Genomic DNA, 27,028 nt, shown 5'->3' on the forward strand with positions numbered 1-27,028 from the left:
GGGGGCGTGTACTGCTGATTTTACTGTTTTTAACTGTAACAGTTTTATGTCGATTTTTTTTGTGTTGCCAATACAATGATTTTAAAAATGTCTATTTTTCTTGATCTATCTTGGTGTGCACCTCCTATTTGTGCTTTCTTTTTTCTTTTTCGGCCTTTTTCTGCTCTTCAGACTTGTTTTCTAGCAGCGGCACTGCCTTGGGTTAGGTTATATCCTCCATTGTCATTGTTCCTTATAGCTCTCTGTCTACTCTACAACATATGACTCAACCGCAACCTTCTCTACTCACATACTGTCCTACCTGCTGCCTCTGTGCCACAAATTGCCATCTATCCACATGCCGGCTACTGCTAAGGGACAACTCCATTAGTTTGGAAATGTTCTTATCCCCTTGTCTGTGGATTGTAGATCTATCCGAAATATTGACTCTCACCTTCCATGCTCTTCTATAATGATCCCGTCTCCTCTATGCTGCTCCTTTGGCTTTATCCATTACTATACTGTAGGATCTGTACATGTAATTAGCGCTGCGCTGATCTACATTATAAAACTCTCCATCACACTCAGCCTTTCAATGGTCTCCATCTTTGCTGCCTTCAACCCGTAAAAGTAAGTGACAAGTTTTTGAGAAAATAATGTATTTTGCGCTTTCTTAGGGAGTTTAATAACTAGCGGAGTCGGCACTAACAGCCTAGTTATGGATTTTTTCTGAAGGTAACCACAGCTGCCTGCATGCACCTCGCCTGGAAGTGCCTTATTACGACTGTCAGATAGAGCACTTTAAGAATTACGATGAAGATACTTAAAAATAGCTTCTTCCCTTCTTAGATGCACCTTCTGCGAGAAGCGGCAGCTCGGGGGAGACTCTGCTTTCGGTAGTAGTTTCCATAGTTATTATCCAACTTAATGCAGCAACTATTTCTCATATAACAAGAGGAAGGTGAAATAAATCTTTGTTAAACGTGAACAAAGAACGCAATCAGAGCGGGTTATTAGCTTTATACGCTGCATTCAGCGTTTGATGGCGCTTTGTGAGGGTTTGTGTACTGACAAGAGCACAGAGGAAAATGCCGTAGAAGTTCTCATGTGCAGTATTTACCGCTATTGTGTGACTCAAAGGTAAGAAAAAGCGGTAGACATATTATAAAACATGTTCAAACATTATTAGCGCACAATGGAGAGGCTCCACCTGCAATACAAGCTCCATCTCTAGATGAAGAACATGACGTCTGCTGGTAAATCACATCCAATTTTGTCATAAATGATCAATAATCAGTGTAATTAACAATATATTGTTTCTTTTTTGAAAATGGTTGTATCTAAAGTTTCTGATTCAATATAGTACAGAACCCTTTACAAGGGTTAAAGGGTGAAAACCATGGGACAGCCTCGTGAGGAGTCCAAAGCCCATCCTGGGTCCACATCTGGTGGGTTACAGTATCATGGAATTCATGTTGCTTCCATTTCTACTGATCATTAATGTTGTTTTTGGCTACCCCGGCTTTCTTATAATGTTTCCAAGGTGTAGACATTTTTCCATTTGTTGTGAATCGAGAAGCTTGTGCAACACCCCTGTCGATGCATAGGTGTGAATAGCGCTCTCTCCATGTCAAGATCCATCTGGTGAGCCTGATCAACTCATCCAGAGGATAATGCTAGACGAACTTTGTGTAATTGCAGCTGTAGATACTGCCTGGAAAGGCAACAGTTTACTTGAGTGTGTAATCAGCCAATAATCTGTTTGCTATGTCAGCCAGAGTGAGATTGGAGAGGTGCTGCCACCTGACCAGGGGGAGTAAAATAACCCCTGCTGGGTGGAAGCACATGGTCTCAGTGAGGAGCCAGAGTGTGCAGCAGACCTTCAATGCTGTCACAGATACTAATCCCAGGAACTTATGGTGCCTCAGGCCTACTGCCTGACACCAAGGGCGAGTCTGGAGACCCTTGCTCAGAGCTGCAGCTTCCACAACTTGGACACAGCTCCACCTCAACAATCCCAGTCTGCATCTGCTATCCGGCTGTGTGTTCTTTTTCTACGGACCACTCTCCATGACCACTCCAGCAACCGGAATCTGCTGTTTAACCATTTTTGGGCCATTGTCTGCTGTTCAATAAAGAACTGTAAGTTGATTTGCACAACGTTGCCTCTGTCTGATCCCTGGATATGGCGGTCACCATCATGGGCTTCCCCATCCGTTACCCAGAGACTCATCCTACAGACAACCAGGGGTTGCCCAAGGGAGAAACTAGTACATCAGCCTCTCCCTCTTTATTTCTTGCACACACCACCTGCTGGAGACCTGCCAGGCTGTAGGTCAGCCCTCTGGTCCCCATACTACGCCGTGACATCAGCGTGCCCTAGGCCACAGTAGTGAGCCACTCCGGCATTCTGGGCCCCGGCTACCTCCAGGCCCCAAGAAAAGGCAAGGCCCCCAGTGGGGGGACTTGATTTACATACGGATTCATAACTTTATTTTTCTCACTAACTATGATCTTCTCCAAGTCCAAAAGTCCCACAAGCAGTTCTGACTAGAGATGAGCGAGCACTAAAATGCTCGGGTGCTCGTTATTCGAGACGAACTTTTCCTGATGCTCGAGTGCTCGTCTCGAATAACGAGCCCCATTGAGGTCAATGGGAGACCCGAGCATTTTTCAAAGGGACCATGGTTAGGGAATAAAATGTGTTATTTAATTGAAAAAGAATGTCTTCTGATAAGTGATCAGATGTATGCAAACATCTGCAATCTATTCTTCACTGTTCTGCACGTATATTATCTCCCGACAAGTTATCAGATGTGAAGAACAGTGAAGAATAGAATAAAAACAGTGAACACAGGATCATTTAAGTGAAAAACGCAGTGAAAACACAGTGAAGAATATATTGCAGATGTTCGGCACATCTGCTTACTTGTCGGGAGATACGCTGTCCCGGGATCCGCTCCACTATTTCTACTGAAGTCTCCCTGATCTCTCTGCCCTTCCCAATGTCTCTTTGCCCTTCCCGATGTCTCTGTGCCGCTGCCCCAATGTCTCCGTGCCTGCCGCTGCCCCGGTGTCTCCGTGCCTGCCGCTGCCGACGATGTCTCCGTGCCTGCCGCTGCCCCGCTGTCTATGTGCCTGCCGCTGCCCCGCTGTCTCCGTGCCTGCCGCTGCCCCGCTGTCTCCGTGTCTGCCGCTGCCCCGGTGTCTCCGTGCCTGCCGCTGCCCCGGTGTCTCCGTGCCTGCCGCTGCCCACGATGTCTCCGTGCCTGCCGCTGCCCACGATGTCTCCGTGCCTGCCGCTGCCCACGATGTCTCCGTGCCTGCCGCTGCCCACGATGTCTCCGTGCCCGCCGCTGCCCCGCTGTCTCCGTGCCCGCCGCTGCCTCCGTGCCCGCCGCTGCCCCGATGCCTCCGTGCCTGCTGCTGCCTGTGCTGCTCCCCGGTGACTCTGTCCTGCTCTCCGGTGTCTCTGTGCTGCTCCCCGGTGTCTCTGTGCTGCTCCCTGGTGTCTCTGTCCTGCTCACCGTGTTCTTCAATGTGTTCTTCACATACTATTTTGTTTGCACCATTCCGCGCATATCTTCCGACAAGTAAGCAGATGTGCCGAACATCTGCAATCTATTCTTCACTGTGTTTTTAACTGTGTTTTTCACTTGAATGATCCTGTGTTCACTGTGTTCACTGTTTTTATTCTATTCTTCATTGTTCTTCACTGTGTTTTTTTTAATTAAATGCTCGATCTCCAGCAGGGGAAATACTCTTCCGAGCAACGAGCCGTTTCGAGTACCTTAATACTCGAACAAGCATCAAGCTCGGACGAGTATACTCGCTCATCTCTAGTTCTGACACCCTGTACTCGCTCTTTGCACAAGTATAAAGTGTCAAGTCTTTTCCATCCCCTTCAAACTACACTGTAATATCTATAGTACTAGCCTCCTCATAGACGTCCTCCAGGCAATCGGTTTGTCTTCTGCTGTTCCTTATCACCCAGTCTTTCCTGTGCCCAATGGTGGATCCTATGGTATTCGGTGGCCAGTCCAACCTTACATTTACATGACAAATTCTTTGGGGTGTGGACTTTGTCCAAGAGCTTGGAGGGTGATATCATGTGACTCTTCCTCCTCCCGTACTTTGATGTTTGACCTTGTGCTACTAGTAAGAGGAGGAAGGAGATGTTACCGTTTTATTATGATGTATCTAATATTGCTCACATTTCCAAAAGTATCCAAAAAGATGCAACTTAAAAAATAAATGATAGTGTTGTGAGGATTATTACAAAAACAGAGATATGATGAAGAAAAGGTCCGGCTATTTATAACTGGTTATTGGCTGCCAATGGAGAAAGCCAACTTGGAGCAGGGATCAGAGTAGGGAACCGCAATGTGCCAGCAGCTCGCTTTTGTTTTTGTTTTGTTCCTGTCATGTTTTGGAAGCATTTGGCTCAGGTAAGGACCGAGCTGGCCAATGCTACCCGACTCTCAGAGCTTTCATGTCACTGCCAAAAATTTACATTAAAAAATGAATTTTAGATAATGAAAAATGCATCTATAATCATCCGTTTGGAAAAGATAATAAAATATATATAATAAAAAAAAAATGTAATAGTAATAATAATAATAATAGATATTATAGCTGCTATGATTGTTATTATTTATTATATATTATTATATACTATTATTATTACATATTGTTATTTATTATTATTATATTATTATTATATTTATTATTATTGTTGTTATTATTATTATTATTTATGTAGCAGTTCTGAGTGAGTAAATGTAGCAAGAGGTGTGTGTGAGTGAATGGAAGTTGCAGAACTGTGTGAGTAAATGGAGGTAGCAGAGCTGTGTGTGAGTAAATGAATGTTGCAAAGTCATGTAAATAAATTGATGTAGGAGTGCTGTGTGTAAGTGAATGGATGTGGCAGAGCAGTGTGTGAGTGAATGCATGTAGCAGAGCTATGTGTGAGTGAATGGAGGTAGCAGAGCTGTGTGTGATTAAATGAATGTTGCAGAGTCATGTAAGTGAATTGATGTAGGAGCGCTGTATGTAAGTGAATGGATGTGGCAGAGCAGTGTGTGAGTGAATGGATGTAACACTGCTGTGTGTGAGTAAATGTATGTTGCAGAGTCATGTGAGTGAATGGAGGTAACATAGCTGTGTTAATGAATGGATGTTACACTGCTGTGCGAGTAAATTGAGGTAGCAGAGCTATGTGTAAGTGAATGGATGTAGCAGTGCTGCGTGTGCGTGAATGGATGTGGCAGAGCAGTGTGTGAGTGAATGGATGTAGCAGACTGTGTGTGAGTGAATAGAGGTAGCAGAGCTGTGTATCATTAAATGAATGTTGCAGAGTCATGTAAGTAAATTGATGTAGGGGTGCTGTGTGTAAGTGAATGGATGTGGCATAGCAGTATATGAGTGAATGGATGTAACACTGCTGTGTGAGTAAATTGAGGTAGCAGAGCTGTGTGTGATTAAATGAATGTTGCAGAGTCATGTGAGTAAATGGGGGTAGCAAAGCTGTGTGTAAGTGAATGGCTGTAACAGAGCTGTGTGTGAGTGAATGGATATAGCAGTGCTGTAATTGTGTGTGACCATTATTGGTTTCCAATATATTTTTCATTTTTTTGGTTGACTAAATCTGGGTGGTATCTTATAGTCCAAAAAACCTGATGAATAAAATAAATTTCAATTATTTTATTATTAAAATTTGTTATCACTTTCTTTTTATTTTAAGGTGATATGAAGCTTGTAAAACGCCCGGGGATCAGTTAGGGGACACCTAAGGTGATATGTAATTGCAGTATAGAACAAGTATAAGCGGCCAGAATCAAAGTTTTCTTCATTTCAAGCCGTTTGTGCTGCAGGGCATCTGCCAATCTTCCTCTTCCTTCAACTCTTGATCATCCAGGTATAACGTCTGTGCAGTCACATCACATACATGTATATAGCGTGATGCCGGAGGGGGACTTTTCTTACAATGTGCATGTATATAATTACAGTATGTGGCAGGGCAGTAACAATCTCTTATTATAATGGGGTCTCTGCTCACAATACCTTTGATTATACAGGAAAGTTCTGAAAAATAAGCAGCAGAAAATTGGCTCGAACAGGGGTTCCTTAGCCCCTGCGATAGGACTGGGACCCCCTGAATAATTTTATCAGCTGCATTGATATAGACTACTGATTGAGTTGCATTCTCCCGATCCTGTTGGATCTTGCAATGATCTGGAGAAGGGACCCACTGGGGAATCGGATGATTCCCTAGTGGCCACTGTGGGCGCTACAACTTTTTATTATGTAAATCGCTACATAAAAGCAAAAAAATGCCTAAAAAAAGTTTTGAAACAAAATCATATCAACTAATATTAAATAACAAGGGATTTTATGACACTACATTTGCTTTTAGTTGCAGTAACAATGTGAGCTCCACAGTTGGATAAGCTTAAATAAGGAATTTAATAAAAAATGTAAAAAAAATTAAACAGGAAGAATAATTAAATAATTTGTTAATTAAATGTTAACATTGCACATGTACAGTATAATGAAATATATTACTATTTGGTATTAGCCGTGATGCTTCTTAAGAATGGTGGTAATTACTTTTGTTTTTTTTTTTTTACTTATTTTTGTTTTTTTTAATTATAAACTTTCCCAATATTCCTTGTGCTGTGTCAGAGCCGGGTATTAATAATTAATCAGTTTCATTAATCCTCTGGAAGTGGGTAACATATCCCTCTGATAAGGTTCTGTATGTTTCATTGTATCGTTTCCCTATAATTACATTCACGAGGCTTTCAATAGAAATTACATCAGTTTTTTTTTAATTGTTTTAATATAATTTGGTTATTTAGTGAAATGGACTTTATAGAAACAGAGAGAGAGAGCGATGCGATGGCGCACAATTAACTTCTGTGTACAGGATCATATCCAGATTAGTCAAATGCTAAAGTATAAAGAATTAGATTAGAGATGTAATTATGGTAAAGGTTTCACATCTCTCACATTACAGCAACTAAATCACAATAATGTTCATTAGTATTGGATTTACTATACGGCCGGGTCTCTCTAGCAAATAATTCCACCAATCAGAACAATAATGAGATGACTAGAACAATAGCCCCAGCCTGTAGCTCTCGAGTCATCAGGATTGGCTTGTGATAGGGAGAAGAGCTGCCATATGCTTATCACGGATTGGATGAAAAAGATGCGTGTACAACAGCTTTGGATAAAGTGCTGTGACTGAGGGGGCCATATCTCTTTAGTACAGCAACTTAGGATAAAGTGATGTGACTGAAGGCCTGAATCTCCTGAATGCAGCAGCTTTGGCCGGATCTCTTCACTACAGCAACTTAGGAAAAAGTGCTGTGACTGAGAGGCTGGATCTCATCAGTACAGTAACTTGGGATAAAGTGCTGTGACTGAAGGCCTGAATCTCCTCAATGCAGTAGCTTTGAATAAAGGGCTGTGACTGAGGGTCTGGATCATTTCAGTATAGCAACTTGGGATAAAGTGCTGTGACTGAGGGGCTGGATCTCATCAGTACAGTAGCTTGGGAACAAAGTGCTGTGACTGAGGGGCTGGATCTCATCAGTACAGTAGCTTGGGATAAAGTGCTGTGACTGAGGGGCTGGATCTCATCAGTACAGTAGCTTGGGATAAAGTGCTGTGACTGAGGGGCTGAATCTCATCAGTACAGTAGCTTGGGATAAAGTGCTGTGACTGAGGGGCTGGATCTCATCAGTACAGTAGCTTGGGATAAAGTGCTGTGACTGAGGGGCTGGATCTCATCAGTACAGTAGCTTGGGATAAAGTGCTGTGACTGAGGGGCTGGATCTCATCAGTACAGTAGCTTGGGATAAAGTGCTGTGACTGAGGGGCTGGATCTCATCAGTACAGTAGCTTGGGATAAAGTGCTGTGACTGAGGGGCTGAATCTCCTCAACGCAGTAGCTTGGGATAAAGTGCTGTGACTGAGGGGCTGAATCTCCTCAATGCAGTAGCTTCGGATAAAGTGCTGTGACTGAGGGGCTGGATCTCCTCAGTACTGCAATAGAAAGGGAGAAAAAAAATTAGAAGGTTAATTTCACCATATAAACCCTTCAACTATTTTCTTCTCCCGCTGATATCTGGTGAATGACAACATAACCTGATTAGTATCAGATGGTGATGAGTATTGATAAAGCTACATTATAGTTGTTGTTTCACCCTTTTATGCTACATCACAAAAAAACTGAGAATTTTGAAGAAAGTGCTGAGGGAGCAGGGGGGGGGGAGACTGTGTAACAGTCTGTATAGGTGCTGTATAGGGGCAACTGGCTCATTTGCCTAATGATAAAAGTTGATGTTAGAAGGAAGGAGGCGATGAATAAGAAATATAAGAAGAAATATAAGAAGATACCACAGTCACGGTGCCTGGATCTATGACTAATGTCCCTGGTTTATCAGGATGGATTTTGGTAGTTGATTTTACTTTTTAAAACTTTGTCTGTAACTTTCAATTATCCTGGACATGGACAATGTGACACCACGGGAGGAATATCCTTTTAGAAAAATATAAAGAGAAGCTTTGATTTTTCTCCGCCGCACGTTAAGATGTGACCCCTGACTCCACTCTTACTCTATAAACATAAACAGGAGAGCGGCTTGGAGATTTCCCGCTCACCTCCTCCATACAACTTGTCCTTCCCAATGGGGATTTCACTTGGCTTTTCAAGCTCTTAGCTCTCATCTTCACAGCCCTTCTGCCTTGTTACATTTCTGTAATGTCAAAGACCCAGGCTCATAGTTTTCCTTCTGAAACTTAATTTTTTTTCGCCTTTAATAATCTAAAAATCTACAACGTTAAAGACGGATTCTTCCGGCCGCCATTGGATTTGACATTATTTTATGTTGTGTTTGTGTTTATCTCATAAGATTCAAACATGTTTTGAAAATGTGTTAGGAGTAACACACAAAGTCAAGGGAGAAAGAGAAGAAGAATTTTCCTGACGCACTGGGGAACCTTTTCAAGGAAGCAAACAGACAGAAATTTCTTTTTATATGTTGATTCTATTTCCCCTAAAGGGGGCACTGCTCTTTGATATGGATTTCAAAGCCTCTTTTCTTCTTGACATTGCAGGCGCCAAAGAGTTTTGTTCTGTGGCTCCGATGGACAAGAGTGAAGCCTCCAATATGACTGTAATCAATAATGGAGAAAATAATGAACTATTGTTAAAGGGGAACAGAAGTTACAAGTTTCACCTTGACATTAGTGGTAATGGTGCACAGTGATATGAACATAGTATAAAGTAGAACTATGATATAAATTACGCTCACCAGTCACAAGAATGAGCGTCCATTGTAAACCCAAATGAATGAAGCAGAAGGTCGAGACGATGCCTTACTGGTCCATGGCACTGGCAGAAGTATTGTCACCGGATACTGCACTCAGCTATTGGTTATACTCATCCATTCGTTTTAAGGTACAATAATTGATGTCCAAACACTGGGATCTTCCCCAATCAGTTCTTATCCCATATCCTTGGGATAGGTAATAACTTGATGTCACTAAAATTCCCCTTTAAGAAGATGGGCTCCAATGCAAATCTTTCCCAGGCTTCACATTCATAGGATACTGTGTTACTGGTCTCCTTTTGTGGGCCAATATACATTAAAGGCAGCCTAAGGCCACTGGGACTTGTGCAGATATACCCTGTGCCCTCTCCAAGTCCTGCCCCCGCTCAGGTTTTCCTTTTGTGATGCAGCAGGTGTCACTGCACCACTAAGTGGCTTTACTTTGGGTTACCCCTAGGGGTGCGCCAGCCATGATGTGAGTTGAGTCTCTTGAGCCTCAGGTAGCACCATCTGCAGCAAGATGGGAGGCAGCATCAGGAGTGCAATCACCTGCTAAAAAGCAGGACCTGACACTTAAAAGTAATGGGGCACATTTACTTGTCTGTGTATAATGCACTGTGCAGCCATTCACTAACATTGTGCGCCCGATATCCTGCATGTGTCGCTTCCCCCGCTCAGGTCTGACAGAGTTCACCTTCTTATTCCTGGTGCATGTAAATGCATTGTCTGGCGACACAATTTGAAAGTTAAACCCCGCGCTCAGTCCGAATCAGTCGGATCGTCCGCCGGCCCTCCCCCCGATTTGTATTGCATGGAAGCCGGCGCAGCTGCAATTACCTGTCACAGCTGTGCAAAACGCAAAAACGGCGCAATGTCCAACAAAAGTGCAGCGTGTAATCCTTAGTAAATGAGCCCCAATGTTTGTTTACACCGATGTCAGCATGAGTGTGAGACGCAGCACAGAGAATGGAGAACTAAATGATAACCGGACATATAACTACTGGATGGGGCCGAGGGGTACGCCTTGGGCTGCAGGGAGTTTAGGTTAACCCCTGTTTTTTGATGGGGAGAAACTACTCTCAGAAACTTCAGTCCTCTCCCAAAGCTCCTGGCAGATTATCTAAACTGAAAAGAAATGGATCAGACATAATGAAATGCAATGGGGCTCATTTACTAAGGGTACGCGGACCGCATTTTCGTCGGGATTCCCATCGATTTCCGATTTGTGGGGCATTTCACAGGGGTTTTTTTTCGGCGCACGTGATCGGATTTTGGTGCATCGACCGTGGCTTTCACGCGACACAAATCAGAGGCTTGGTCATCGGACGAACCGACGGATTCGGACAATGCGCAGGATTTAACATGTCAAATTGTTTTGCAAGACATGCACTCACATGCACCGGGAAGAAGAAGGTGAACTCTGGCGGACCTGAGCGGGGAAGCAACACATGCAGGATCTCGGGCGCACAATCTTGATGAATCGCGCTGGACTTCATCCTTGTCGGACAGTCCGGATCAGGTATCGCGACAGGACCGGGTAAGTAAATGTGCCCCAATATGTCTAATCCCTCATTCTCAGATATCTATGGGATTTCAGCATTAGTGTAATGTGTATGGCCACTGACGGATGGCCCTGACTTTTGTGTTGCTCCATGTATAACACATACTGTCAACACCTTCTTATCTTTTTTAGACCACAATTTTCATGTATATAAATTTCTTTAAACAAAACTCCCCTCTAAATATGTCACTTATTTATACAGCCACAGCATAAAACAATGATCCTGATCTGCTATTAATAGTAATGGAGCTGCCCCTGAGCTGTTGAACAACACAATTACCTGTGATACATGTCTCCTCTATCTGTAGATTGACTCCTCTCATCATCTGGATCAGAATTAAACATCGAATCCCATATGACTCACGTCGATGTCGGCAGCATATAGCGAGCGGAGCGATATCCTCTACTGGCACTGGAAATGATGGCTGGATCCAGACCAAGTAAGAAATTACATTGTAACAGTGATGAATTGTAAATGTCACTTTGATGTTACATTACTCATGGAATGATTTCTTGCATCGAACATGCATTTTGCAATGTCTTTCCTAGAAGTGAAGGAAAGGCTAAGACTCTGCTGGAGCTATAAACCCCGATCCGGAGCCGGACGCTATCACTTATCTGCTGCTTATTTCTATCTTTACTACATTTATTCCAAGAAACAAGACAAACAACCTATGACCCGACCATAAGGATCAAATTATTGTATCTGGGACATAAAAGAAGCGGAGAAGCTCCTCTATGATGGAAAGTATCAGTGTCTCCCTTAGATCAGTTACATCAGTCATATCCTTATCTTGCTGTATTTTTTTTTTGTTCAGTTTTATAAATTCCGAAGCAAAAACATTGGGGCCGATTAAAGCTACAACCGGTGTAGGTTATAATAAATGTTATCATTCAAAGCTTCCCTGTCACATACAAAGGTAGAAAGAAGAGTCTAGTATTGTCTACAGTGTCGGACTGGCCCACCAGAGTACCAGAGGATCCTCCGGTGGGCCCAGGCTCAACCCAATACTGAACCCCAGAGGTCCATCAAAAAGCACCCAATTTGGAGGCTGCTAGAGTATATTTCCTGGAGTCAAATAAAGAGTTGGCCTCCAAATTGATTTCTCTGGTGGGCCTAAGGACCTGATTGTCTACTTATTATAGTTCTCACTCAAGGCAGGAGAGGGGGGATCACAAATAATATAAAGTTCCGTTTATGTCACTTCACCCGTGAAAGTGATGTCCCATAATTAGGGATGAGCAAACCCAAAACCGCAATGTTTCAGCCAGAAGTTAAGGTTCTGCATTTGGACCCCCCTTCCCCCAGCCAGTAACACCCACAATCGGTGGCACCAATTCATATCATATTTTATATGGTTGAAAAAAGACACATGTCCATCAAGTACAACCAAGGAAGGGAAGGGATTGGATGAGGGATTTAGGGGACACAATTCTATATAACATAACCATCAATGTTAGGTGTAAAAAGGCATCTAGACCCTTCTTGCAGCTCTCTGCTGTCCCTGCTGTGACTAACGCCTGAGCTCTGCTATTCCACGGATTGACAGTTCTCATATTAAAAAAGCCCTGTCGCCTCTGGTGATTAAATTGCAGGTGTTAATCCTTTAAATGACACCGGCAAAGCCACTGACTGCATTGCTAAGGCAGTGGTGCATGCCCGCTTGCATTTTCCCTAGGATCTTCAGTCTCCCACGATGTCACAGGCTTTACCAGTAGCATTTGTAGGGTCGTACCCAATATCTGTGCCATAAAAATAGTGAAAGTGTAAATGAACTAGACACAATTAGGACTGTTTAAAATGCAAAATCGATAAAGTAAACAGTACTAATCCAAAAGAACTATGGTTGTATAGCCAAAGACTCACCGTAGATGTAGATATAGTAGTAGATGCAATAGAAAGTACACCCGCTCTTCGATCGTCTCTTCTGGTGTAGACACCTATGGTCATGGATATCTTAGGAGCCTTGTGAGGTCACTATAGTCAGATGTCGAAGGATGGTGTATGAGGACAGTGTATGAGGGTGCATAGTCAGACTGTCAGAATGAAGAAAAGGGGGGTGTTTTTGTAGGTCAGTAGATTGCAACTTCGGAGCCGCAGTCCTAAATAGCTAAACGCTGACTGCATCCTTTCCCTGTTCACACTGGCCCTGTTATATACCTCCGGGTCAGGAAAAGGTAAGTATATTCAATAAATCAGTGGCGTACTGACATGATATGCCTTCTTATGGGCTCATCAGGGGATAAAGGAAAGTTTTCAAAGCCACTGTGTTTGTACCAATTACCGCGCCAGCATCGATTTCGGGTGTCACAAGTGAGGGGTGAATGTTTGGCTTAACTCGGCAAACCAGAACCTTAACAGGTCTGCTAATCCTTACCCATAACAAACGAGGTCCCTGATTGGCTAAAGTCCCCAACACTTCAATCAGAGTTATCAGTGCTAAGGACTGGAAGACTGCCATGGCAATGGAACTGGAAGATGAAGGAGAAGAAGTAGACTCTCTTTTAGAGAGTTTTTGAGGAATCCTTGAAAACCCCATTAACCAAATTTCAAAAGACCTCTCTACAATCTTCCTACCTCTGCTTTCTACACTAAGTTCAGAAACTTCATCAGGAAGTAAATGCAGAGTTTCTGTCGAAAAGAAGTAGAAGTTTTGGAAATGTTATATATCTCAGTATTTATATCTCTAAAGAAAAAAAAGATGGCTTCCGCGGCGCCGGTGCTTGTTATTCCAGATACAATTATGTTTTAGTTCTCGGGAATATAACAATGATGCATTTACCATCTGTAATACGATAATAGAAAAGAGATTGCTCTGCCCCAGTCTGTACAGTCAAGCCAACAAGTGAGCGCCAAGAAGAGGAAAAATCATCTTATCGTGACCAGTCCCAGTACAGATGGCAATATTTTATCGTTATTCATGTCTAATCTCCAGATTTTTTTTAATAATGAAGCCGTATCTCTTCATGCATCTTCAGTATAAATAGTTCTCATTGATCAGCGTAGATTACAATCCGCTCTCCGCAGTCCCTTCTCCTCGTTGGCAGAGGCCGGGAGAATATTGTGCAGTGGTTTTAATTGCATTTCACCGCTTTACACAGTATATTAAACTGATAAAACTCGCTTTTTGCCACCAGATTATGAATAATGTGTTTGATCTTTCAATCGCTTTGTTTATCATTCGCCGCAATAAAAAAAAAGTCTATTTTCTCCTTTTACCCTGATAGAAAAAAAAAAAAATAAAGATTCAATTTAATTTTGCAGAGAAAGCCAATAATTACACATCACCTCCCAGCATGCATCCTGCTGTAAGCCCTGGGGTATGGAACTTGGTTGCCTCAGCCAACACTTTAGATGTTTTGTTCTTTTCTCCGTATTTTCTTGTGTCGCTGAGGTTATTTCTCTAGTGATTGTTCCCCAAAAAAAGTGTCCTCTGTCTGAATGCTGACATAATTCCCAGGTGCCATATTAGATGTAGAGGAAGGGGGGTGCATTATGGCTTAAGGTCTATATGTGAAGGGAAAATGAGATGATATCATTCTTGTTCCTGCAAAAATAAAAATAATTGTGAATATAAAAAATAATGATAATAATGAATCCTACTGTTCCTCTGCTTCACAGTAGCTCATCGGTGGTTTAACCTGACACAAACGCTCCAAGGCTCAATCCCCCACCCACGCTCCACCACCTTGTGTCTGGCTTGGTTCACCCATTTCCAGATATGTCATAGAGATTTGACTTGAGATTATCACAGACTTTCAGAAACTTGGAAAAGTCAAATCTAGATCCCAGGGAAGACTCCAGGACACTAGATTGGGGAGAGGGGGGGGGGGCAGGACGTGGTATCATTGACCCTGGTCTTGGATCTTGGAGGTGTAGGTGGACAGGTTTAATTAGTTGCCTTTATTAACAAGAAAGAGTCAGACTTCCGGACCATGGAAGAATTCCAAAATCCAGAGTAAAAGAGCTGGGATTTGGCTGACATGGGAGTTTGGACCTTAGAGATGTAGATGACTTAGAAAGACCACCAACCGGAACAGTGTACTGATTCATATACCTAAAGTGTTGTAAAATTATCATCCAGGGACCATACTTTTTGTCAGATCTAATGTCAAGAGATTGGACATTAGTTTATCACAGACTTCCACAGATCCCGGAAAGATTACAGGACACCAAGTTGGTGGCCAAGGACCCTTGTACCATTGTCCAAAGCCAGAGACCTTGGGGGAGTAGGTGGATGGGTTTAGAGGCAGTTCCCCGGGTTACGTACAAGATAGGTTCTGTAGGTTTGTTCTTAAGTTGAATTTGTATGTAAGTCGGAACCGTATGCTTTATTATTGTAACCCCAGTCAAAAAATTTTTTGGTCTCTGTGACAATTGGATTTTAAAAATGTTGGGTTGTCATAAGAACCAGGATTAACAATAAATCTTAATTACAGGCACCTGTGATAACTGTTATAGCTGATTATTGTAGCCTAAGGCTAAAGTACAGTAAATTACCAACACCCAGAGGTCAGTTTATAACTAGGGGTCGTATGTAAGTCAGGTGTTCTTAAGTAGGGGACCGCCTATAATTAGTTACCCAGGTGAAGCCTCTATAGACAAGAAAGAGTTCCTGGTTCCACTGAGAGTTTGGATGTCAGAGATGCAGACGGGATGATTTAGGGAGACCTCCAACAAGTACAGTGCCCCCATTCATGTACCCGAGGGGTATGAAATTGTTGACCAGTGACCTTTGTTTTTCAGACATAAATTTAAGCATAATTTATTTGGATTAAATTGAATCTTGGAGTCTGGAAAATTAATTCTAGAAACATTATTCATGTACAGTATAATTGAGATGTTTTAGCAGATATCAGGTTTTTTTTGTATTCCTGATGGTTGTGAATTTTGACAAAATTTGCACCAAATATATATCCAGCATGCTGCGTACCAGATTTATGAATTCAGATGTTATGAAGGGATGGAAAACACAAATGTCTCAGTTTGGACCTATGAATACACTATGATGTCTAAGACAGGGATTTGATTTGTCGAAATGGTCAATGTTGCAGATGGTTGTGAATTTTTTTTTAAAGTATTTATTTTTTGCAATTTTTGAAATTTTATACAATTAAAATAAACAAAACCGAAGAACAAGATTGTCTGTCACATATTTCCTTCCCCCCATTACAGGATTTTTAAGCAACAGCCATGTGTGGGGATTTGGCCCAGTAGAGACCGTGGGAGCGGGGTGCTAGGATGCAGTTCAAGACAGGGACACCAGGGTACAGTCCAAACAGGTCTCGCCTGCGTTTATTGCAGCAAAATAAAACCAGCCTTTACATACAGGTATTTGAATAAACAAAAGAAAACCTACCCGTCAGGGTGCTAACTATACAATTAGTCCACTAGCTCACACTAAACAAAAAGATCACGTGGCTGCTCCAGACACACAGGTCAGAGCTGTGTCCTCTCAGCCTCCTTCCACACAGAGACAACCCACTCAACTCTGCTGAGTCATTTTATCCAGGCTAATTAGGCTGTTCCCATCACCTGTGTCCAAGGTGCTGGACAAACCCACCTCAGCACTAAGGCCTTGCATAGAAGCAAAACCTAGGGGAAACATACCGCCCATCCACAGTTAACCCCTTCAGTGTCTCACATACCCTCCCCCTCTGTTTGACCCTGTGGGGACGAACACTTTTGGCCATCAGACAGTGGGTACGGGATAGGGCATCGGCATTCCCATGCAATTTTCCTGCTCGATGTTCCACCGTGAATTTAAAATTCTGGAGCATTAGGAACCACCTTGTGACCCTGGCGTTCCTCTCCTTGGCCTGACTCATCCAGGTTAGGGGAGAGTGATCGGTCACCAGTGTAAACTGCCGCCCTACCAAATAATACCTCAGGGATTCCAGAGCCCATTTGATCGCCAAGCACTCCCTCTCAACTATACTATAGTTCTTTTCAGGAGGTGTGAGCGGCTCAGGAATGTTACAGGATGTTCCTCACCCTCCACTACTTGGGACAGGACAGCCCCCAAGCCCACGTCAGAAGCGTCAGTCTGCACAATAAAGGTCTTGGTGAAGTTAGGGGTGATCAGTATCGGTCCCTCACACAAAACCGTCTTAAGTCGCTGAAACGCCCCCTCAGCCTCTTCACTCCACTTTACCATCACCGCCCTGCTACCCTTAGTCAGGTCAGTCAGAGGTGCCGCTATTGTCGCAAAATCGGGGATAAATCGGCGATAATAGCCCACTATGCCCAAAAAAGCCCTCACTTGCTTTTTGCTCAAAGGTCGTGGCCACTGCTGGATCGCCTCTACTTTGTTTACTTGGGGTTTGATGACCCCTCGCCCAATACGGTACCCCAGGTAACGGGCCTCTTCCAGACCCAGTGCACACTTTTGGGGGTTCGCTGTCAGCCCTGCTGCCCTCAGGGAGTCTACCACTGCTTGTACTTTGGCTAGATGACTCTCCCAGTCGTTACTATAGACTATAATATCATCTAAGTAGGCCGAGGCATAACTCCGGTGAGGTTTTAGCACGAGATCCATTAACCTCTGGAATGTGGCGGGAGCCCCATGTAGCCCAAAGGGGAGTACCACGTACTGAAAAAGCCCATCAGGGGTAACAAAAGCGGTCTTCTCTTTAGCCCTGTCAGTCAGGGGTACCTGCCAATACCCTTTCGTCAGGTCAAGGGTGGAGAAGAACCTAGCCTGTCCAAGTCGTTCTATCAACTCGTCAACCCTGGGCATGGGATAGGAATCAAATTTGGACACCTCGTTCAACTTCCTAAAATCATTGCAGAACCGTAGGGAACCATCCGGTTTGGGAATCAACACAATAGGACTCGACCAGTCACTTTTAGACTCCTCGATAACCCCCAGGTCTAACATCTGCCTGACTTCTTCGGATATGGCAAGCCGGCGCGCTTCAGGGACCCGGTAAGGTTTTTGGTGTACCCGGATGTGGGGTTCGGTTATGATGTCATGCTTGATGACTGAAGTACGTCCCGGTAACTTAGAGAACACATCCATATTTCGGAGCACAAACTCCTTCGCTTCCTGAATCTGGGCCCTGGAGAGGGACTCCGAGATCCGTACTTCAGGCACCTTGGCAACGGGTACACCTACCTCCGGTGTCCCCTTCTTGGAGACAGACGCCTTCTCTACTCCCATGGCCATCAGGGACTCTCTTTCCCTCCATGGCTTTAGGAGGTTCACGTGGTATATCTGTTCGGGTTTCCTCCTCCCCGGCTGAGATACCCTGTAGGTTACCTTCCCCACTCTCTCCATGACCTCATATGGCCCTTGCCATTTGGCCAAGAACTTGCTCTCCACGGTGGGCACTAGAACTAGCACTCTGTCGCCTGGGTTAAAGGTCCTGAGTCTGGCTGACCTATTGTAGACCCTAGACTGGGCCTCTTGTGCCCTTGTCATGTGCTCCTTTACCAGGGGCATTACCGCCGCTATGCGGTCCTGCATAAGGGAGACGTGTTCTATCACACTACGGTGGGGGGTCCTCTCCTGCTCCCAGGTCTCCTTGGCTACATCCAAAAGCCCACGTGGAGAACGGCCATATAACAGCTCAAAGGGTGAGAAACCCGTGGAGGACTGGGGAACTTCACGTATAGCAAACATCAAATAGGGCAACAAACAATCCCAGTCCTTCCCATCTTTGCTGACCACCCTCTTAAGCATCCCCTTCAAGGTCTTATTAAACCTCTCGACCAGGCCATCTGTCTGAGGATGATACACAGAGGTGCGGAGCTGTTTTACCTGTAGTAACTTGCACATCTCCTTCATTACCCTAGACATGAATGGGGTACCCTGGTCAGTCAAGATTTCCTTGGGGAGGCCTGTGCGTGAGAACACCTGGAACAGCTCCCTAGCAATATTTTTGGAGGAGGTGTTCCTTAGTGGAACCGCCTCGGGGTACCGCGTAGCGTAGTCCAGGATAACTAGGATGTATTGGTGCCCCCTGGAGGATTTGACTATGGGGCCAACCAGATCCATTGCAATCCGTTCAAAGGGCACTTCTATGATCGGTAGCGGGACCAAAGGACTCCTGAAGTGGGAGAGCGGGGCAGTAAGTTGACACTCAGGGCAGGAGCTACAATACCGGTTTACCTCCTCCCATACCCCGGGCCAGAAAAATCGCTGCAGGATCCTCTCTCGGGTCTTCTCAGCCCCTAAGTGCCCTCCCAGCACATGTTTGTGTGCCAACTCTAGCACCAGCCTACGGTGAGATTGGGGTACTACAAGTTGCTCAACCTCCTCACCCCGTATCTGGTCGACCCTGTACAACAGTTCCCCAATAATCGCCATTCGGGGGTATATTTTATCAGCCCCTGGTATTTGGAGTACCCCATTTATCACCTTGACATTCTCCCGTGCTTTAACCAAGGTAGGGTCCTGTAGCTGTGCAGCCCCAAAATTGTCACGGGAAATCTCAAGGTCCAGCATGTCGGCCACCTCCTCGTGGCCCTCGACCTCACCAGCTAGGACCTCTAGGGGAGAGAATTCATCACATGGGGTCACCCCTACTGCTGGTGTGGGTACATCGGCCTCAAAGGGTTCAGGGGCCAAGGCCGGACATACCTGTTGTCCATTATCTGCAACAGCACCTGAGGTGGGTCTTCGTCTCCAGAGGTCCCAAAACACCGGTAAGTCTCTGCCGATAATAGCCTCATGAAAAAGGGTCCCCACCACCCCCACTTCATGGGTAACAGAACCACAAGGGGTATGTAGGTTGATGACAGCAGTGGGATATTCGCGAGTGTCCCCATGTATACACAACACTCCCACTTTCCGCCCGCTGTACAGTCCAGGATCAACCAAAGTTCCCCGCACCAGGGTGACCAGACTCCCTGAGTCTAGCAAGGCTTCCACTGTGTGACCACCGATTGTGACCATGCATACTTGGGGTTCTGCATCCGTGACTGACTCTGCCGACAGAACTGGCCGGGCAAACAGTGACACTCGCCGGGTCTGGTTGCAGTCCATTGGCTCCACTGACAGTGGACAGTTGGCAGCAATATGGCCCATTTCATGGCACCGCCAGCACTGGATACGGCCATGACCTCTGTCACGAGCCTCACTGGGTTTCTGGGTATCCACGCCCCCCAATGAACCCCCTCCCAACCTGACATGTCTCCCCTTTTCCGCAGTAGCAGTCTTACCAGCTGGTTTGGTGACCCTGTCACTGGCACTGCTTCGTGTCGGAGAGGTAAGTAGAAGGTCCTCCGTAGCCCGATACCTCTCTACAAGGGACACAAGATCCTCAGCTTTTGTGGGACCGGCCTGTCCAACCCACCGCTGGAGCCGAGAGGGCAGAGAACGGGTGAATTTGTCGAGGACCACTCTCTCTACCATCTGTGCGGGGGTGCAGTCCTCTGGTTGCAGCCACTTCCGGACAAGATGGATCAGGTCATGCATTTGGGAGCGTGGGGGTAATTTTTCTGAGTAAGCCCACTGGTGGACCCGGCTGGAGCGAACCTGAACGGTGACCCCAAGACGAGCCAGAATCTCCGCCTTTAGCTGGGGGTACTCACGGGCCTCCGTTTCACTCAGGTCGTAGTAAGCCTTCTGCGACTCGCCGGTCAGGAACGGTGCCAGGACATCTGCCCACTGCTCAGCCGGTAACTCCTCTCGCTCAGCTACTCGTTCGAACACAGTGAGATACGCCTCCACGTCGTCGGTCGTCGCCATTTTTTGTAAAGCCTTTTGTACTGCAGCCCGTGCGGAATGCTGGACAACCGGGTACCCTTGCAGATCAGTACGGAACCCCTCAGTAGTCGTCGCTTGCGGTGCTGCCATCATGCCAGAAAACTTCTCCATCATCAGCTGGAACATGGCTCGGGATTCTTCCTGCTGCTGGCGGGACCTCTCCTCCTGCTGCTGGAGCATGGCTTGCTGCAGCTGCCGATTAGCCAGGGACTCTTCCTGCTGCTGCTGCCGATTAGCTCTGGCCTCCTCCTGCTGCTGGTGGGATCTCTCCTCCTGCTGCTGGAGCATGGCTTTAATAAAGTCCTCCATCTTGGCTGTATCCTGCAATTTGCCTGCTGCTTTCACCCAGGCCATGCAATGTTGCAGGATGTAGCGAGCCTTTCGGGTGTATGTCTTTTTGAACTGCCCGCAATCCGAAGCACCATATGTGGGGATTTGGCCCAGTAGAGACCGTGGGAGCGGGGTGCTAGGATGCAGTTCAAGACAGGGACACCAGGGTACAGTCCAAACAGGTCTCGCCTGCGTTTATTGCAGCAAAATAAAACCAGCCTTTACATACAGGTATTTGAATAAACAAAAGAAAACCTACCCGTCAGGGTGCTAACTATACAATTAGTCCACTAGCTCACACTAAACAAAAAGATCACGTGGCTGCTCCAGACACACAGGTCAGAGCTGTGTCCTCTCAGCCTCCTTCCACACAGAGACAACCCACTCAACTCTGCTGAGTTATTTTATCCAGGCTAATTAGGCTGTTCCCATCACCTGTGTCCAAGGTGCTGGACAAACCCACCTCAGCACTAAGGCCTTGCATAGAAGCAAAACCTAGGGGAAACATACCGCCCATCCACAGTTAACCCCTTCAGTGTCTCACACATGGTAACAGTCAGGTTCTTGCTGCGTTCCAAAATTAACTGAGGGATATTACACAGTAAATGACAGCAGATAATGTAGCCAGACATCTTGATACAACACAAATAACTATTGACACATAGACAATCAGTCACACACACACACATACCAGCACGCTCAGTCTCCTTCATCATGGAGAGGAGTGTATATCACACGTGATTATAAGGCTGTATGGGGAGTCGCGCACCATCTGGACCAGATGCGATCAAACTTCTGGGGACACTTCCTGTTGACATACAGGGACCGGTAGTGGGGAATGACACTGTTAATAAGTAGTATCCATCTTTTTAATGGAGGGGGCTCCTGGTCCTTCCAAGTCATCACCACCACTTTTCGGGCGTAGTATAAGACAAACCTAAAGAAAATTTTGTCATAGTGGCCATTGACAACTTCATTTATGATGCCGAGGAGACACACAGAAGGAGACAGTAAGCGTGGGAAATCAAAGTGTATATTTAGGAACTCCAGCACTTCTGACCAGAAGACATGAACCCTAGGGCAGGACCAGACACAATGCAGGAAGGATCCGACTTCAGCCTGACAGCGAAAGCAAAGGTCATTAGGCATTGCTCCCATACGGAATAATCTAGCAGGGGTGAAATATACTCAATGGAATGGTTGTGAATTTTGACCAAATTTGCACCAAATATATATCCAGCATGCTGCGTTCCAGATTTATGAATTTAGATGTTATGAAGGGATGGAAAACACAAATGTCTCAGTTTGGACCTATGAATACACTATGGTCTAAGACAGAAATTTGATTTGTCGAAATGGTCAATGGCTTTAATTAGAAGGGTTGAAGCTTTGGATGTAAAATTAAATAGATAAAAATATGAATACAATTTTAAAAAATCCAGTTTAGGTTCATAATTACAGGGTAAAATGGGTGAAGTATATGGAGGAAAAAAACTAGAAAGAAAACAATAAGACAATAACTGGGTGGGGGGGGGGGTTAATGCTGATCTTCTGTCTTTTTACTGTTCATTTACGTACAATGTTATGAAATTGTGTGTATAAATGTTAATAAAAAGGATATTTAAAAAAATATATTAATTTCTATCTGCACTTCTTCTCCTAATATTAGAAGAAAAACAAATATCACAAAAACTAAAACTCTATGATTTGTCTGCCCTATAATTGTAAAGTAGAAAACACATTCAATAAAGAAAAAAAAAAATAGATAAATAGATGAATAAAATGATCAAGTTAACGGCAATGTAAAAAAATAAACAACCCAGAAAGAAAAATAATTCCTAAATAGTTCCTCAAAATGGACTGGCGCTATAAGAGTTGATGGAAATACTAGATTTTTATATATTTTTAAATAATTATTTTTAGGAGCAACAATTACCATATATACTCGTGTATAAGCCTAGTTTTTCAGCACAAAAAACCCAAACTCGGCTTATACTCGAGTAAAAAAAAGTGGTAAAATTAGGGGCCTCAGCTTATACTTGGGTCGGCTTATACTCAAGTATATATGGTAATTCTTAGACAATTGTTGGCCACCAGTGTCCTCGCCTGATCAGCCAATCCTTCTCCTATGTTGGTTCCGTGGAGATGTCCACGTTGCCTTCCCCTTTGACTCGTTCGTGCTTCTCTTCTGTCTTTCTATCATCCCGGGGTCTTCAAAGTGGAGAGATTGCTTTCATTAAGGAGAAAAACATTGATGTTGAAATGCTCCGTAATTACGAGGAGGCCCATTTATCGCTTCACATCTCGCTTCAAGATGTCATATTAGTCTCTATATTTAACTTTCAACTCATTCAATTTCGCATCAGTCTCCGGAGAGAAGATTCATTGAATGAGATGTTTTTATAATTTATGCTTTTTAATGATTGTTTTAGACATTAAAGGCATTTTTAGAAGTGATGTTTAGCGGAACACAACAGCTTCATTGTACATAATAATAAGGAGGGGTGGGGGGTATGATTAAAGAGGCGCCATGGCGAAGCATCTATAGGTTTATTTATGTATCATTATTCATAAGACCAAGATTGGCTTCTTCCACTCGTTTGTCTAAAAACTGCCGTGTGCCATACAATGAGGGTGTGTGGGCGCAAGTCTAGTCCAAGACCCACTTCTAAAGGAAATTGGTCCCCCGAAAAACCTTTCCAAACTTACTAGGTTTGAAGGCTCTACATGGGTCAAGAGTTAACGTCTTCCCCTCGTGAAGCTTGGATAAAGGCTTGGTTGACCATCACTGAATGAGTCAAGAAACCTTAAAATAGGTGTATCCCCCGCCAAAAGGATCAAAGTCTATGGGGCAGATTTACTTACCCGGTCCATTCGCGATCCAGCGGCGGGTTCTCCGGCGATGATTCGGGTCTTCCGGCGATTCACTAAGGTAGTGCTCCCGATGTCCACCAGGTGTCGCTGCTGCGCTGAAGTCCGTCGGAGTTTACTGGAGTTCACCAAGATATTCCTGGGTGCAGGTAAGTGCGTGTCGAGCGACACATTTTTTTTAAAAAATACATCGGTTTTTCCGAATCCGTCGGGTTTTCTGGCGGCCACACCCCCAATTTCCGTTGCGTGCATGTCAGCGCCGATGCGGCACAATCCGATCGTGTGCGCCAAAAACCTGGCGCAAAACAGTAATATTTGGGAAACCCAACGGAAAAACGCGATTCAGGCCCTAAGTAAATGACCCCCTATAAGTCTCCAAACATCTACAAGACAACTATAATCCAGAGGTCCTTTCAGTCACATTTTGATAATTTCTTTATGACAAACAGTGACAAAAATTATTCAATAAATAAGGATGTGCACCATGAGGAGATCAGGTCAAAACTATAATAATTCTGGAATATGGATGCCTAAAAGTCAGGGAAAGAGAGGTGAGAGTATTAAAACATGGGAAAGGTGAAGTCCGTGCAATGGTGTAGTCAGTCACTGAGGTCCCATCCACTCGTGAAGGTCATCGCTCTTCTCAGTATTGATCTGATGGTGGCTGCTGGTCACAGACAGGACACAGTCTGGATTCCTGTGCTGGAGAGAAGGTTGCCGGTGGTCATTGAGGAGATCCATCTAAGATACTTCTGGAGACTTCCCTGTAGGATGAGGTCCTCCCAGCTGTTCTCTGCAATCCTTAACACAGTGGGGCAGATTTACTTACCCGGATCTATTCACAATCCAGCGGCGGGTTCTCCGACACTGATTCGGGTTTTCCGGCGATTCACTAAGGTAGTACGCCTGATGTCCACCAGGTGTCGCTGCTGCGCTGAAGTCCGTCAGAGTTCACTGGAGTTCACCAAGCTATCCTGGGTGCAGGTAAGTGCGGGTCGAGCGACACATTTTTCTTTTAAAATACAGCGTTTTTTTCCGAATCCATCGGGTTTTCCGACGGCCACACCCCCGATGTACGTCACGTGCATCCCGGCGCCGATGCGCCACAATCCGATCGTGTCCGCCAAAAACCCGGGGCAAGCTCCAAGTTACACCATTCAGCTCCATAAGATTTACCACAAATGTCTGATGGATGCAGCCCCCGAATGTCACATGGGAGTTATTAAACAGCCAAACCCAAGCCCATGGAAGGGAATGGAGATCTAAAAGTACCAGCGGCTGGAAATTTAGGGACCTGTTTCGATCTCAGGAGCTCATAAACGCTGCATTAAGGCAAAGAGTCCCTTTAGGTGAATATGCCATCTATACCTGAGCTGAGAATATTCCTACCGCCAGGAAAGATGCTTTATCATAACTTTATGTACATGTACAGCTGCATTACAGACAGAACTCCTACTCTGAGTGAAAGCTGTAGCAGCCTTCTGGTTGAATGTAACAGCAATCACTCAGAGAAGGAAAATTGGTTGTAGAGCTCTTCAATGAGGAGAGCACAGACCATAGCAGTGTAAGGACATACCCCCGATGCATTTTGAAAAGCTACAATCCTGGGATATATATCCAAGGATCATAGCTCTGCTACTACTAACAACATACACAAAAGGTCTGATTACACACATCTCCAGGGTCAATATGCAACACTAACTTCAAAGAGCACAGAGTATAGCAGTGTGAGGACATGCCCACAGTGCAATAGGAGAAGTTATAATATAGATACATGGAATATAGATGTATATTTCACAGTCCTGCTGCTACTAACAATATACACAAAGATCTGATTAAACATCTCTCCGGGGACAATACCTAACACTGTATGCAGAGGGCACAGAGCACAGCAGTGTGAGGTCTAATTACACATCTCTCCAGGGACAATTCTGAACAGTAGCAGCAGAGGGCACAGAGCACAGCAGTGTGTGGACATGCCAACAGTGCACTTGGAAAAGCTGGAATATAAATCAATATTTCACAGTTCTGCTGCTACTATGAACATACACAAAGGTCTGATTACACATCTCTCCAGGGCCAATACCTAACACTAGCTGCTGTCTGAATGGTCACTCCTGCTGATAGGATCTCTTTCAATGTAAGCAATTCATAATTCCTTATTGTATGACTTTTATTGTATCGCTAGATACACAGATTTCTATCATATTCCCTTAATTCTTTCGGTTAAACAGTCCGATGATAACTGGTGGAGATGCATTTCCCGATCCGCTGCGGTTCCGGAACCCGGTGACAATGATAACTGGTAACAAGTCCTGGGCTCATTGTTGGCCTTTTCTCTACATGGAGGAGTCTTTGTAGTGGATTCCTTAATTAATCAGATACAGAATGTACATAATTTTTTTCTTGCCGCTTTCACATTCTTCTCAGCAGATAGAAAAGTTACCCGGCGCCTCCGCCACGCGGCTCATTGTCTGCGCTATCACGTTGCCATGGTTTCCATCTGGAAGTCTTGTTTTCCTATTTAAGCTCCGACGTTTCATAAATCGCAACAACTTCTACACAGGATTGCAAATTAAAAGTCCTGAATATACATTGAGTGCGGATATTAATAGCTGGATGCAAACGGCACAACAACGGCACCGGGGGATGTTCACTGCGGAGATCTAATAATTTGTCTCCACCGCAGGGAGGAGGGTTTTTGCTTCAAAAATAATTTGTGGGAAAAAAAAATTATGTTTGTTAGATGTCTGTAGAGAAAAATGTATTGTGGATTTATGTGATTATATTCATAGGATAATCATCACAAATACACAGGATAATACACAAATCACATGTATGACATATAGAACAAGCTATGACATCATCCTGCATCCATCACATCATATGTATGACATCACTCTGTGCCTGGAATAAGCTATGACATCATCCTGCATTCATCACATCACGTGTATGACATCACTCTGTGCCTGGAATAAGCTATGACATCATCCTGCATCCAACACATCATATGTATGACATCACTCTGTGCCTGGAATAAGCTATGACATCATCCTGCATCCATCACATCACATGTATGACATCACTCTGTGCCTGGAATAAGCTATGACATCATCCTGCATCCATCACATCACATGTATGACATCACTCTGTGCCCGGCACAAGCTATGACATCATCCTGCATTCATCACATCACGTGTATGACATCACTCTGTGCCCGGCACAAGCTATGA

The sequence above is a fragment of the Engystomops pustulosus genome, chromosome 9 (assembly GCF_040894005.1).
Source record: "Engystomops pustulosus chromosome 9, aEngPut4.maternal, whole genome shotgun sequence".
In the NCBI taxonomy this organism is placed as follows: Eukaryota; Metazoa; Chordata; class Amphibia; order Anura; family Leptodactylidae; genus Engystomops; species Engystomops pustulosus.